At 41.8% G+C, this 16,535-nt stretch overlaps 1 long non-coding RNA gene across 4 annotated transcripts in view; it reads left to right on the top strand.

Annotated features, from left to right (window-relative positions):
• The first annotated feature begins 4,871 nt into the window (after positions 1-4,871).
• Positions 4,872-16,535, top strand: part of LOC311527213 — a 229,963-nt gene continuing 218,299 nt past the window's right edge. For 3 of the 4 annotated variants that reach the window (XR_014713281.1, XR_014713282.1, XR_014713284.1), the window contains exons 1-2: positions 4,904-5,006; positions 13,686-13,715. This is a non-coding gene — a long non-coding RNA (uncharacterized lncRNA). Of the gene's footprint in view, positions 5,007-13,685; positions 13,716-16,535 lie in introns of all 4 variants that reach the window. The other variant, XR_014713283.1, reaches the window with a different exon arrangement.

Genomic DNA, 16,535 nt, shown 5'->3' with positions numbered 1-16,535 from the left:
CAGGTTAAAGAGCAAATGTACTTGCCCAATCCTGTAAGTAGTTGAGCATCTTCAGCACAGGTTGTCTGCAGTGGGACTTCACAGTGACTTTGCTGGTGCTTGTGGTCCCCCTAGCACTTATCAGGGTAAGATGGTAAATTACAAGAGGACTTCTATTGAGACTGAAAGGAGATTCAGTTTAACATCTTCACTGGTTGTTTATCTACTCTCGGTGCACTAGTGAATGTGGCCCAGAATATTTTCTTAACTGCATTACAACTAAAAATTTAAAACATAATAATAGAGTGAGCCTGATCTTGCAAACTTGACTCAATTATGGGTCTGATTCAGCAAACATTTCTTAGACGAACAACCTCATTGATATAATGTTATTTCATCATGTACGATCTTCAGCTGATGACAAATGAAATGATTAAGTATGTTATATTTTGGGGACAATTGCACAGAATGTGTAAATCCCTGTGATTCAGAATGACAGATTCAGCTAATAGGAGGTTTGTCCTGTACATTTAGTAGAAAAGAAATGTTTCTTTTGTGACTTTTAAAAAAATATCATCAGAAAAACTTTCACAGAGAGCTCCAGACATGCACTTTGACAAGTTATTTATAGAAGGTGACTGAGTGTGAATACTAATAGGACAAAATGTTACACTAACACACTCAGATATAATGTGACATTGTATCCTTTATAAAAGGATCTTAAAGGGGTTTATAATCTGGATAAAAAATATATCCTGGAACAAAATTTGGCACAAAGAATAAAAACCCAGGAGTAATTTTGTTAATCATCCAACCAAATCTGGCATAATTTTTTTTGTCTGTAGGATTCTCTCCTCTCATTGGAACCCCTCTGAATTTCAGGGGAAGGACCTTTTGAGTTTGAGTCTGGGAACGAGAACCCACCCTAGTGGGTTTGGTACACGGTCAGATCTCAAACTGGAATGGACCTGCATAAGAGGTTAGAGAAGGCTGGAAGAGGCATAACTTTTGGTTTGGTTTCATAGGAGCCTGACAGACAAATGGCAGAAAACTTACAAATTAAAACACTATTTTCGTCAGCTCACCAGGGAGCTCAGCAGGCTGCAACTCTAAAATTAACATTCAGAAAGCAATGCTGGAAATAATGCTAATAGGCTGATCGAAATCCTTTTGATTTCATAGATTTAAAGGTAAATCTAAGATTCTATCCTTAAATTGCCCTATCGGGCTTACGTGTTGCAGCAGCACATTCTCTGCCTAACACGATGTAGAGTTCTCCAGAAGCTACTTAGGAACAATAGGGGTTCTTGTGAACGATCAAAAAGCCACTGTATAAATCCATGGTACACCCACACCTTGAATACGGTTTCCAGTTCTGGTTGCCCCACCTCAAAAAGGATATAGCGGAACTGGAAAAGGTTCAGAGAATGGCAACAAAGAGATCAAGGCTATGGAATGGCTTCCATATAAGGTGAGACTAAAAAGATTAGGGCTGTTCATCTTAGAAAAGAGATGACTCGGGATATGATAGAGGTGCATGAAATCAGGAATGGTGTGGGGAAAAAAGTGAATAGAGAAGTGCTGTTTACTCCTTCCCACAATACAAAATCCAGGGGTCATCAAATGACATTAATATGCAGGAAGTTTAATACAAACAAGAGGAAGTACTTTTCAAACCATGCACAGTTAACCTATGGAACTCCTTGCCATGGGATGTTGTGATGGCCAGAAGTATAACTGAGTTCAAAAAAGTACTACATAGGTCCATCAATGACTTTTAGCCAAGGTGGTCAGGGATTCAACCTCATGCGACACTAAGCCTCCAACTGTCAAAAGCCAGGAGGGGAATATGGTTATATCACTCTAACTGCCCTGTTCCGTATATACTCCCAGAAGCTCTGATACTGGTCACATTATCCTTGAAGACAGGATACTGGGCTAGACTGACTATTGGTCTGACCCACTATGACAGTTTTTATGTTCTTATGACTAAGAATAAAAGTCCTAACACTGAATTTCCTTGCTCTGTGGGTTTGTCAGACCTTTTATTGTTCCTTTAAATATATTAGCACACACACAAAACTATGTTAAGGGACAGGATGAATGCTGTTATGAAATTGGCTACATTCATCATAAAATGCCTTACTGAAGTCTGTAAAGGTATTAGTTGTTATTTGGTGCAAGAAACATTTTTCATTTAGCATGGACAGAGCACATTGCCAAAAAGAAATCATTTGAAAAGAGGGGACTATGTTAGAAATCTGATAAAATGCCTCTTTAAATTGAAACTGAGGAAGTTATTGAATAAACACCTATCAATTATTTATATCTTGTATGATCAGTGTGTAACTTCTGTAAACTGTGTGGAAAAAATAATGGACCAGATTCTCTCAATCTCTCTTGGGCAGCAGGTTAAAACAAATAAAAGGAAGTTCTTCACACAGTGCACAGTCAACCTGTGGAACTCCTTGCCTGAGGAGGTTGTGAATGCTAGGACTATAACAGGGTTTAAAAGAGAACTAGATAAATTCATGGAGGTTAAGTCCATTAATGGCTATTAGCCAGGATGGGTAAGGAATGGTGTCCCTAGCCTCTGTTTATCAGAGGGTGGAGATGGATGGCAGGAGAGAGATCACTTGAACATTACTTGTTCGGTTCACTCCCTCTGGGGCACCTGGCATTGGCCACTGTCAGCAGATAGGATACTGGGCTGGGTAGACCTTTGGTCTGACACAGTATGGCCATTCTTATGTTCTTATGTTATGTTCTTCCCTGCCCCCTTTCCCCTCCCCTTCCTTCTGGCTCCTTTGTTCCAGTCAGATCCCACTACAAAGGAGCTAGAATCTGCTTCTAATGTCCAGTCGAGAATTTGTCCAGCATAGGGGTCTCTCAGAGAGAATAAAGCCAACATGTATTAGAGACCTAGGCTAGGATATATCATGAGTATAATAGGTAGATTTTTGGAGGGGTTGGAATATTAGTGAATAAACTATGCTTATTCCTATTTATCATCTTTAAAATTTGATTGAATGTTTTGCGCAATAATGACTGAAATAAATTACTTGTAACAAAACACACTTAAAAGCATTATTTATGACAAACCCTGTGAGCATCCTGGATATAACTTAGATGATTATCCTTAGAATAGTTTACGAAGGGGAAGACTTTCAAAGGTGCAGAGGTCCCAACCTTCACTGAAATTCTAGTATCATAAAAGAATAATAGACTTTCAACATAAGTTGGGCCATTTGTGCCTTTGAAAGTCTTCTCCTAAAATTATAAACTAGCACATTAAGTATAGTACTTATTTATTCATTAACATTTGAAAAAAACAAATCACCTACACATTTCTAGGGATAAGCAAACTAGTTGGGATAAGTATTAGAACTGATCTTACTCTTCAATATGAGATATGGGAGTCTGGAAAGCTGGATGCCATTCTCACCTCTGCTGAAGACTTTCTCTATGACCTTAGGCTAAGTTGTGGAGTATCTCAGTTTCTGCCATCTGTAAGATGAAGATAATATATACCTTTATAGAGTATTAGTTTATTAAAGATAAAAAGTGCAGCAGAAGTGGTGGTCTAATATTATTAATTCACTCTGAATTTGGAGCAAACTTTTTCATGAAGTTTCAGAAAGTTTTGCTCAGCTATTTTTTTATTATTTAATTTTCCAACACTTCTGGCTGAAGTGTATATACAGAAGTACTGAATATACAGAGGAAATCAGTTCTGATATTTCCAGCCAGACTGGCAATAAGAAAAAATAGGATGAATCTATTGATTATGGCTTTGCCCTGCTGCTGTAGTTGAAGTCCCTAGTGGATTCATATTGTAAAAGAAAACCTTTTCTCATGAGATTGCTAGTCCAATTTTGCAAATTGAAGAGATTCAGATAGGTCTGTTTTTTCTTGTCTTTAAAGCTAACATTTGAAACAATGTGGGTCAGACTCTGTTGATGCTGTTTCTTATTGTTTGTATTGTGGTAGTGTCTAAAAGACCCTAGCCAGGGTTGTACTAGGTGCTGTAGAGAAATTGAATACAGCGCTCTGTGGAGTGCTCACAATCGCAAAGACAAGACAGACGGACACACTGTCTTTTACTTTGACTTGTGTTCTCTCTGTGCAGTACGATAGAACCCAGTCAAATCTGCGGGGGTTTTTGGTGGTACTGTAACACAAATAAATAATAGGTCAAATTCTCCAAACACTCCTATGACTCATAAATCTGGCCTGCATAGTAAACTGTCCTTGGTGGAAAGCAGGTAAGGTCGAGCAAGCTGGAGGCAATAATATGCTATCTTGTTTCTGGAGCACCAGAAGGCAGTTTAAAAAGGGAGTCTCTGGATGTTTACGCATTTAAGAGACAAGATACCAACATTATCCATGAGTATAGCTAATATTCATACTTCTCTTCATGGCACCATTATCCATAATCACCTGCTATTTCTCTGGTATTCTCCTCCCTGTGTCCATTGCCACCATCACTTTTCATTTTCTAGCTATGCTCTTACTTTATCTGACAAAGCAAATATAGTTGCGTAAGAAAGCAGAACCAACTTACTCCTTCATCCAATGCCTTGCATATGTTTGCAAATACAATTATTTCGCCACTGTTTGTTGCTCAGCTTGGGAGCCACATAACAGCACTGAGCTATCAGAATATTTTCTCTTTGAAGGACAATGCTGTTGTTAAAAACCCCTGGCTGAAGGACAGTTTTGTTAATCATTGTGCCAGCGGGTCCCAAATACAGTTGGCTGAATACCCCAGTAATGCTTTAATACTCTATGATCTGTCCAACTATCTTTTTACAGCAGACTTTACTTTCTAATATGGAGGATGATTGCTCTTCTGACAGCCTAATTACTGCACAAGTGACTTCTTGACTTGCAGGCTAGAGATCCTTCAGGGAAATACCTGAAAATGCCAGAAAACAGCCAGTGTGACTCTGTCTCCTGTCATTCGCCCCGTGCTGCTTTTTTCCATGTCCTGACAAACTGGTGCGGTAAGGAAACCCATACAACAGGTAGCTTCTCTCTAGCTAAGTAAATTTTAAGGTGGTTGTGCAGTGAAATGAAAGCCTCTTTTATGTTGCCAAATGTATTTATTTCCTCTAGTAAAATATTACAGACCTTCTAGAAATACTGTGTTCAACCGGTGACCAAAGGTTAATTCACTTGTAGTAACAGGTCATTTTTTCTTTTTTTTATTGTTTACACTTGTGCACTGTTGACTTATTTTCTACCAGTTAAATGTCAGGTTACCCTCCAGTGGCTCCTTTGATGAGGAAATATGGAGCCTGAGTAGGAATCAGGAGTGTAGGGGTCTGCAGAGCCAGGCATATCATTAGAAGTGTGTTGATTGTCAGTGTTTCACTGCCCCACTGAGCTGGCTCTTCTTTGGCTTTCAAAGGACTGGTATTCTATGTAGTTAGAACTCATGGTATCAAACAAAAGCCGCTTTCTATAGCATGCAGACTGAAAAACACGGTATAGTTTATCTAAATGTTTCATGACTCAGTTCTGTTCATCTGCTACAAAAAAGCTGGTAAAACTGGCTAGACTTAAAGCTTGAGAGGTTTTTCTTATGACAATAAGGACTGAATGGCATGGGGTGTAGCTGATGGTAGATGTGGTGGTGGTAGTTTATATCTGTTGAGCACCAGCAATGAGCTGGGTTTTGTGCCAATCGGGCAACATTTTCAAGGCCTAGTAACTTTGGGTTCTCAATGTTTGGGGTGACCAACTTGAGACATCTCGAAGGGGTCTAATTTGCAGGGGGCTGAGTTCCCAGCATTTTCTAAAAATCCCAAGTCTTTTTAAGGTGTCCCAAGTTGAGTACCTCAAAAACGGAGGAAAGCAGCCAAGATAACTAGTTGTTTCTGAAAGGTCACAGCCCCAAGGAGCTGAAAATTGAAGGCCCAGGTATAGATACCATATAGAATAGAAAGAGCTGCAGCATACTGTAGGGGTGGGTGTTTAAGGAAATGCTGTACTTGGTGGTTCACTTTTGAAAGGCCTCATGGATGAAAGGAACTTGAAATAAGAGTAGGTGGCCAGTTGGCCTACAAAGGCAGAAAGCTTGTTCTAAGGTAAGGTAAGACTAGGTAAGAACCCAGCTTCCACATCCTGCATAGCCTTTTCCACCCAGCCCTCTGTGATGTTAGGCCTAATTCTCCTCTTACTCACACAAGTGGAATGCCATTATCAGAGGCATTACTCCTATTTTATGCTGTGTAAGTGAGAGCAGAATCAGACCTGTGTTGTTGTCCTAGTCTTCCTGCTCCTGAGTCTCTTGATCTTCCTTCCAAGCAGATGAAGTCTTTCAGTCACTTGTCTTTAAGTGGGCTACCTGACCTGCTCCAACAGATGGCGTTAAACAGATGGTCACACTGGACACCAACCTCCACTCTCTGTATTGATCTCGTATTTTTGTTTAGGAAGAGAATTGTGTCAGCTGATGTATGTGAGGTAAAAAGTAACTACAGGTATTTGAGGTTGATGATCCGTATCTGAGATTATAAATTCTTTGGGGGTAGGGACTATGTTTTTGTTCTGTGGGTCTATGCTTGGGGCTCTTAGGTTCGACCACAACACAAATAATTAATCATCACAGTAGGTGAGTCAACAGTGAAGCTCATCTCAAAACATTAAGCAAAATTGTACTTCTTCATGAAATCCCTTTATAAATAGCTTTTTCCTTCCCCACTGTTCTCCCTAAACATCTAAATATACAGATTTGCAGTAGGACTAAAAACTAATGTTATTGGCTGTCGTGAGCGATTGTGCAACAGATCCCTTGGTTAGGTTCCAAGCAGTGTTGGTTATACATGGTGACTTGTGGTGTCATTCTACCTCCTGGAAAAATAAATAAATCAGTGAAAACATCAGGCACTGAGATTCAGGAGATTTGAGTATAATTCCCAGCTCTGCTACAGACTTCCTGTGTGACCATAGCAAGTCATTTAATTTCTCTTAAATTCTCAGTTTCCCAACTATAAAATGGGAGTAAAAGATACTTCCTTAGATATGAAAGACAATCTGGAGTGTAAGCTCTTCATGGCAAGGATTGTCTCTCACTATATGTCTGTACAGCACCTAACTAATTAGGCACCTCAATTCTCTTTGGGCCTTTAGTTACTACTATGATACAAATAGGCTAGGATTTTCAAATGAGCTTATGGGATTTAGGTTCCCAATTCCACTTTAAGTTCAATGGACTTTGGCCATCTAGCTCCCTGAGCCTTTAAAACTCCTAGCCATAATTGATAACTTCATCATCCCCCTTTTAATAAGGGCAGAATGTAGCACAGAGCAGCTGTGATTTGAACAGGGACGCCCAATGAGTCAGACAAAGAATCCAGGAGTTGACACCTTCCAATTCAGTCCACTAGACCAGGGGTTCTCAAACTGGGGGGTCGGGACTCCTTAGGGGGTCACGAAGTTAATGGGGGGTCGCAAGCTGTCAGCCTCCACCCCAAACCCCGCTTTGCCTTCAGCATTTATAATGATGTTTAAATATATAAAAAAGTGTTTTAATGTATAAGGAGGGTCGCACTCAGAGGCTTGGTATGTGAAAGGGGTCACCAGTACAAAAGTCTGAGAACCCCTGCACTAGACCACACTGAGTCCCCTGCTATGTGCTGCAATACCAAGGCACAGCAGGGTGAGTTGAGGACAGAACGTCAACCTGGATTTTTTTCAACTTCAGCTCTCTCTCTCTCTTTTGCTTTTATGAGTTTAAGTTGTGCTCACAACTCTAACCTAGCTCTTGTGATTTAATTTGAACTTCATCTGACTTAATCGCAGATGATACTAACTGGATGTAGCAGATGAAGACCACATGTGCTCCCTGACCCAGCCTCTCAGATTGGAAAATAATTATATTTCTACTCTGTTGCAGACTAATAACATTTATTTGCTTGCCAGAAACATCATACTTCAATGTACATTATAAAGGAGACAGACAAAAACGTTAAGGTCTTTTGATTTATGAAGCCAACACAATGTGAAATATTTTTTCAACACAGCAAGCCTTTGCCATGTATAGCCTCACCCTTGCTCATCTCTATCAATAGAAACAGTTGTGTGTACGAGAGAGGTCGTGCCAGCTTAACAAATGAGGCTGCAGTGTTTCTAATTGACAGATATGGGACATTTATTTCAATTCAGGAAGGAGGAGAAAAAAATATAAAGATTCATAAAACTACTTGAAAACTCTGCTTTGTTGCCCTTAATAAAAGATGTAAACTGCTTACCAAGTTGATATTGCCCTACCACTTTGCTAGGTTCACTGAATACTAAAGCAAAATACAGCACCATCTGCTAGAAGCAGGCAATGTCATTACAAGCATCCCTACAGCAGAGTCCTTGCACTGCGGCAATTCTAATTATCTCTTCATTTCTTCTTCCTTAGTGACATTGCGCATACAACTTTATTTTCTACATTACTGAGGCATATAATAATCTACAAAAACTGCATGGGTCCAGTGGATAGGGCATGGCAGACCTCAATTCTGTGCTCAGCACTGCTGTGGACATGCTGTGTAATTTTGGGCAAGTCATTTAATTTTATTGTACTTCCTAGTTTCCCTATCTGTACAATCAGGATAATGCTCATTCACCTTTGTATAGGCCCTGGTACTGCACTACTGAAGTCAATGGGAGCTTTGCCATTGAGTTTGATGAGCATGGGATCAAGCCCATAGTACTTTGAGCTCCTCATATGAGGCCTGATCCAAAGTATATTGAATTCAATAGGAATCTTTCCATTGACTTCAGTGGGTTTGGCTCAGACTCTTGAAGAATACTATTGTTGTTGTTAATGATCTTACACATATAAAGGGGTCAAAGTATTGGATTTTAAAATTGTGGGATTTTTATATATAGAAAAAACTTTGTAAAGGTCATCTTTTGAGGTGTTATAATTTTTAGAAGAGATAGCGCCAATCAATTACATGTAATAGTTCTAATAAAAATGTTTAAAACTCTATGAAACGTGGCATTGTGATATAAAATTTCTATGAGAATTCATTTGGTATTATTTACATATTTTAAGCCTTATGTGACTATCCCTAGTAAAACCTTTAAATCCCCCACAATATCATGTATTCTCTCTGTGCGTGTGGGAATAAATATAATATTTGAAAAGAACATTGTTAAGGTTGCGAAATCAAACACTCACAAGTTTGGAAATGCCAACCTTATGTTGGTCCCCTTGTGCATATACATTATGATTATGGTCTTTAATTATACAGACATGTGCTTTCCTGCCTCTTCCCTTCCTCCCATCCCTCCCCACCCCACACTCACAAGACCCCTGCCTCATTCAGTGCAGGAGCTGGATAGTGCTCAGTTAATTGGCAGCTGGTTTTTTTTTTTGGTTCATGGTGTGGTGGTAGGCCTCAGTTTCAATAAATTCAAGGCCCAGGAGGCCAATAACAAAAAAGACATATAAAAGTGGAATATGTGGGGCCAGAAGAAATGGGACACTCTAACAATGAAGAAAGGCACTGAGAAAAAGAAAAGTCAGAAGACAATGAGGGAGAGAACAGTCAAGAAAAAGACTGAAAAAGGGAGAGGTTGGAAAGAGAAGTTATCCAGGAGGAAGAAACACAGAGAAACTTGCATAGGATTCTGGATATCATGACTAGGGCCTTACCAAATTCGGGGGACCATTTTGGTCAATTTCTTGGCCAGCTTTTTTTTTTTTAAATTCGTCAATTTCATGTTTTCAGATATTTACATCTGAAATTTCATGGTGGTGTAATCATGGGGGTCCCAACCCGAAAGTGGGTCATGTGGGGGAGGGTCTCAAGGCTATTGTAGGGGGCTTATGGGATTGTCACCCTTTACCTCTTCCCTGCTGCTGGCAGGGGTCCTGCCTTCACCGCTGGACAGCCAGAGAGTAAGGCTGCTGGCTGGGCGCTCAGCACTAAAGGCTCAGCAGCAGCACAGAAGTGAGGGTTACATGGTATGTGCAGAGGGGGGTGTGGGGTGTTACCATAGGTCTAGTTTTCCTGGAAGTCTCCTGCCTGAGTTGGGGGGCTGGAGCCACAGCCTTCCCACGTGGGGGCGGTGACAACAGCTGGAAGCATGGAGTTTCCTGCAGCAGGGGAGGTTCCCGGCAGTGGGTCTGACCCACCCTGGGAGTATAGGAGCCAGTTTTTCCTGGCGTTGGTGGGTGCTCACCCCTGGCCCTGCCCCGACTCCACCCCGGCCTCGCCCCCATTCCAACCCCTTCCCCAAAGTCCCCGTCCCAACTCCAACTGCACCCCCTCCCTGCCCCATTGGACTCCTTCCCCAAATCCCCGCCCTGGCCCTGCCTCTCCCCAGAGCATGCCACTTTCCCCCTCCTCCCCACTCCCTCCCAGCACTTACCGCTGTAAAACTACTGTTTCGCGGCGGCAAGCACTGGGAGCTCGGGGGAGAAGTGGGGCTGCAGCACACTCAGGGGAGGAGGTGGAGGTGAGCTGGGGCGGGGGGAGGGGGGTGGAGAGCTGACGGTGGGTGCAGAGCACCCACCAATTTTTCCTCATGGGTGCTCCAGCCCCGGAGCATCCACAGAGTCGGCGCCTATGCCTGGGAGTGGCCCCTGCAGGGGAAGAGGAAGTCTGGTCCCTCCCCATCCCTGGCTAGAATTAGCAGTTGGAGCCCTGCGCAGAGTAGGAGCCCCTGGCCTGGCACCAGATTTCACGGGGGAGATCAGATTTCATGGTCTGTGATGCAGATGCTGGCTTCCTCCTTTCCTTGGGGGTGCTCAACCCTCACTCAGCCCCAGGCTTTGACCCCCACTCCACCCCTTCCCGCAAGGTCCCACCTCTTCCCACTCCATTCCACCTCCTCCCCTGAGTGCGCCCTCTCCCCAGCACCTCCTGCACGCTGTGGAACAGCTGATTGCAGTGGGTGGGAGGTGCTGGGAGGGAGGGAGGCAGCTGGCTGCCAGTGGGTGCTAAGCACCAGCTAATTTTTTTCTGTGGGTGCTCCAGTGCCTATGGGCCGTGATCCGTTTTTCATGGCCATGAATTTGGTAGGGCCCTGATCATAAGTGCAATATTTGAGCATAGTGCTGTTTGGGAACTCTCTGACAAAACATTTTTTTTTCACTGAAAAATCCTGATTTGTCAAAGCCAAAACTGTGCAAGTTTTGAGTTTGCTGACACATCCATCTTGAAAAATTTTTGGTAAAAGTTTTGAGATTGTTGAACCAGAAAGTTTGTTTTTCTAGCCAAAGTAACTTGGTTTTGAAATTTTAGTAAACTTACCTTAAAGATTTTTTTTAATAAAAAAAAAAGGAAAAGGTTGCAATTTAAACAAAATGTTTTGAAATAGCGTAATAGAATGCTTTTACACAAACCAAAACATTTTCAGTTTCTGAAAATTTTCAAGATTTCAACTTTTTTTTTTCTGACTTGGAATCTTTTTTTTTTTTTTAAATGTCAAAGTCTCATGTGATGAGAAAATCTGTTTCCCACCCAGCCTTATTTGAGAATCTCCATAAATTACTTTGCTTCTGTTTCCTCTCTACAGGAATTGGAGAGGAGTGCTAACTACCAGTGTTAAAATAATTAAAGATAGATGACTTGATCTGCACTAATCAGTGCCGGATTACAGAATTTTGGGGCCCTGTGCACTATGGGATTTAGGGTAAGAGGGGGCACCTTCATTCATATTTGGCCCTGCCGTGGCCATCTCCCCTCCTGTCATGACAGAGGGGCAGCTGAGCCAAACCTGAGTGGCATTGTGACCCCGTGCACTAGGTTACAATGCCACTCACTCAAATCTGGTGGTCGGGGGAGTCCGCTGAGAGGGAGGCCCTGTGCAGGAGCACTGAATACACATTGGTTAATCTGGGCCTGGCACTCACAGTAACTATATTTGGAAACTGTAAGACATATCTTCTGCTTGTGTAAACTGAAGTTAATGGAGATATGCCAAATTTCACCAAGTGTTGATCTGGCCCTGTGTGTGTGTGTAGGCACGCACATGTGCAACAGCACTGAAAGTGGAGAAAACTGTATCTATATCTAGGAAAATCTTATGGGGTCTGGTCTGTAGGTTCACCAATGGTATCAACTAAAATGTATTCTACTGTATCAGGTGTAGGAACCTTCCAAATCACCTGAATTCACTCTCTCCCTATGGGTATTTGCTAATGGTTATCTCTCCTTCTTGTTAGAGTTATCCAACATTCTGTCATCAAATCACTTTTCACTTTACCTATCTTTACATGTTGTATTTAATGTAAGCAATCAAAGGAGACACACCAATAGCCCATACAGAATGGACTAGTATCACTAGACAATGAGTTAAAGTTAGGATGTATAAACTGATCCATAAACACATTATTAGATCCCTCACTTGACATAAAATTAACTGCATAAACTGGCCAACTATCAAATGACAAACTTTTCTGGCTGGAAGGAAATAATTTCCTTATCTAGAAGAACTAGCTAAGATTCTGACTCCAAATCACAAACTCTAGGTCATAGAGTGGGCATTTCAATTGTATCCGAATTTAATGTGTTCCATTCCAAATGGAACTATATGTATCCGTGAAAATTATATAACCCGATATGTTGATGTGAAACTAGTTTTTTCAGTTTTTGGACACCAAAAGCTGGAGCTCATTTAATTTTAGGTTACCCGTGTGTGTTTGTGTGACACCATGCATGATCTTATTATTACATTTTCTTTAGTGAATCATTAATGCTGAATTTGCAACAGTTAATGTAAAAGGATTTTTTTTCTTTTGTCTTATAAATACAATTCCCAGGCATTAAAATTTTGTGAAGATCAGTTGAGGTTGGACAGACATAGGACTGCTGATAATATTCTCATAAGAGTATTGGGCAAAAAACCCCAAACACTTAGAAGCCAGCAAGTTCTAAATTAAGGCTAAAGTTATGAAAATACTAACATTTGAAAATCTGGAAATTCATGCTTTGGCTTGGAGCATGAGCTTGGCTCAGCTGTTGGGAAATGTTTCCCAAAGAATCATGCTTTTGTCTCTTGAATGCACAATTGTTGACATTTAAAGGCAATGCCCTTGTTTAGCAATCCTCTGTCATGTGACTGAGATAAACCAGGGCTTTTTAAAGATATTGAATTCTCCCTAAACATTGTTACTTCCTGAAAAGGAAATGTGTTAATTTTGATTTTATATGCCTTCCACTACCTTTGTGGTTTTAAACTTGATTGTTGCTGATTTCTTCTTGTTTCAGTGCTGTTCTGTAGAGTGTACTAGAGTAAATAAAGTGCATGTGCTCTGACCTAGAGAACCTCAAAATGGTTATGCACCTTGGAGGCTTCCAAAGTGCCATCACCATTATATCTATAGAAGTTGAACCTTGCCCTTTTTTTTCTTTAAATAACCCTGTAATGTTTTTAGCATTTGAAGCTGCTTAAATTATGTTCTTAAAAGAAAAAAGACTGGCGGTCAGATTCTTGGTGCCTCATAATTCCCCTTTATGCCATAATTCCATTTTTCCGAATGTTCAGTGGAAATTGGTTCCATATTCAAATAATGCGAGAGAGCCCCCTCAAGAGTAGAAATATTCAGTTCAAATTCATTGAGAGCAAAGGGCTTGGTTGCTTAAAAGTTGCTTTTATCTTGGAGCACCACTACCTATTGTGCAGAAGAACAAGACACTTAAGGCTGGATCCAAAACCCATTGAGTTTCCTATTCTATTTCTTGTCTGTACAGGTTCATATACCACGTTCATCGCCGCAGTAGGTGAGTGCCTTCCAGTTACTGCATTAAGCGATATGACTAACATCTGTCACATGTGGTTTCTTTTCTCATCCTCTCCCCAGAGGGAGAATTGTATGTGCAGTGGAGTGTTTAGTTTTGATAGCATTTTATTAAATTATTTTAGGTACATGTTGCTATGAGTTTGTATTAGCAAAGGCAAGGCTGAAGAAGTGTGCTTTGCACTTGGAGCAGAAGGCTTGTGTGATGGTCCTTAGCTCCCGTGGGAGTTTATTTCACTGTCTCAGACCACTATCTCCTGCACAGATGAGCTTCATCCTTATTGTAGAGTTCCATTGTTCTAGAGGAGCGGAGCTGTTGACCACAGTATTTATTCCTGGAGCTTTATGTGATCCTTTAAATATCATGTGTAGGCCGTTGAGCATCTTGACAATAAGAACTGAGACTTTGAACTTGACACTATATTCTATAGGTGCCGACTTCGTGGGTGCTCCGGGCCTAGAGCACCCATGGGAAAAAATTGGTGGGTGCTCTGCACCCACCAGCAGCTCCCCACCCCCGCCGCCCCAGCTCACTTAGTTCACCCAGCTCACTTCTGCTCCACCTCTATCTGCTCCCCGGAGCACACTGCGTCCCCACTTCTCCCCTTTGCTCCCAGTGCTTGCTGCCGAGAAACAGCTGTTTCGCGGGGCAAGCACTGGGAGCAAGGGGGAGAAGTGGGGACGCGGTGTGCTCCGGGAAGAGGCGAGGCCGGGGTGGGGATTTGGGGAAGGAGTCCAATAGGGGCGGAGTTGGGGTGGGGACTTTGGGGAAGGGGTTGGAATGGGGGAAGGGCAGGGGTGGAATCGGGGTGGGGCCGGCAGCGCTGGGAAAAGTTCCTGGCAGTTCTGGAAAAAGTTGGTGCCTATGCTATATTCAATAAAAAGCTAGGGTAGATTCGCTTTGGATCATCATGGGAAGCCAAACTTCATTGGTTGTACATCAGGTTCTTACATAGCTTAACCAGATCCCTCAGTAAACAATCATAACTAAAACAAATTTCTTCTGCTGTAGCTTGTTTCTAATAGATTATTGAGAGTTTAGAGAAATTCTGCAAAAGTTTAGAATTTCTCTAAATGATGCTGAATTTGCAAAACTGGTAGCTGTGTCCTTTCTTCAGTTCTTCCTTTAAAATCTCATGGATCCAAACTCAGGAACTGACTGCACAAACAATTAGTTTGCAGCAAAATGGAGTGTGACTCTGCTGATGGTTAGCTGGACCCTGCTTACTCGTCCAGACAGTTTATGTGCTTAGATCTAGTGCCATTTCAAAGAGGACTAGAGAACCGCACATTAATGAACTGTTAATGTGCATTAGCAGGGTCCACATGGACTGTTAGTCCATGGCAGACTAGCATGGGGTAGAACTTGTTGATGTAACTAATTGTTCATGTAGACAAGCTCTTAGATTCCCCCCTCCCCTTTCAGTTCTAGTTAAGATGCAGGATGTCAATACAGCATTTTGGCGGGCTTCTCAAAGGATTCTCAACAATCTCCTATCAGGAATACCAATTTCCTTTTTAAAAAGAAATGGAGGACTTGTGGCACCATAGAGACTAACAAATATATTAGAGCATAAGCTTTCGTGAGCTACAGCTCACGTCATCGGATGCATACAGTGGAAAATATAGTGGGGAGATTTTATATACACAGAGAACATGAAACAATGGGTGTTACCATACAGACTGTAACAAGAGTGATCAGGAAAGGTGAGCTATTACCAGCAGGAGAGCCGGGGGGGGGGAAGAGAACTTTTTGTAGTGATAATCAAGGTAGGCCATTTCCAGCAGTTGACAAGGACAGTAGGAGGGGAAATAAACAAGGGGAAATAGTTTTACTTTGTGTAATGACACATCCACGCCCAATCTTTATTCAAGCCTAAGTTAATTGTATCCAGTTTGCAAATTAATTCCAATTCAGCAGTCTCTCGTTGGAGTCTGGTTTTGAAGTTTGTTTGTTTGTTTGTTTGTTTTGAAGAAGTGCCACTTTTAGGTCTGTAATCGAGTGACCAAAGAGATTGAATTCCACCATGATTTCAACAATTTCCATCCCACCATCAACCTCAGCCTGGACCAGTCCACACAAGAGATCCACTTCCTGGACACTACAGTGCTAATAAGCGATGGTCACATAAACACCACCCTATACCGGAAACCTACTGACCGCTATACTTACCTACATGCCTCCAGCTTTCATCCAGACCACACCACATGATCCATTGTCTACAGCCAAGCTCTACGATACAACTGCATTTGCTCCAACCCCTCAGACAGAGACAAACACCTACAAGATCTCTATCAAGCATTCTTACAACTACAATACCCACCTGCTGAAGTGAAGAAACAGATTAACAGAGCCAGAAGAGTGCCCAGAAGTTACCTACTACAGGACAGGCCCAACAAAGAAAATAACAGAATGCCACTAGCCATCACCTTCAGCCCCCAACTAAAACCTCTCCAATGCATCATCAAGGATCTACAACCTATCCTGAAGGATGACCCATCACTCTCACAGATCTTGGGAGACAGGCCAGTCCTTGCTTACAGACCTGAAGCAAATAGTCACCAGCAACCACACAACAGAACCACTAACCCAGGAACCTATCCTTGCAACAACGCCCGTTGCCGACTGTGTCCACATATCTATTCAGGGGACACCATCATAGGGCCTAATCACATCAGCCACACTATCAGAGGCTCGTTCACCTGTGCATCTACCAATGTGATATATGCCACAATGTGCCAGCAATGCCCCTCTGCCATGTACATTGGGCAAACTGGACTGTCTCTACGTAAAAGAATAAAT

This window comes from Lepidochelys olivacea, assembly GCF_965140295.1.
Source record: "Lepidochelys olivacea isolate rLepOli2 genome assembly, chromosome: 10".
NCBI classification, from domain to species: Eukaryota; Metazoa; Chordata; order Testudines; family Cheloniidae; genus Lepidochelys; species Lepidochelys olivacea.
This window is presented reverse-complemented; position numbering and strand designations above follow the sequence as displayed.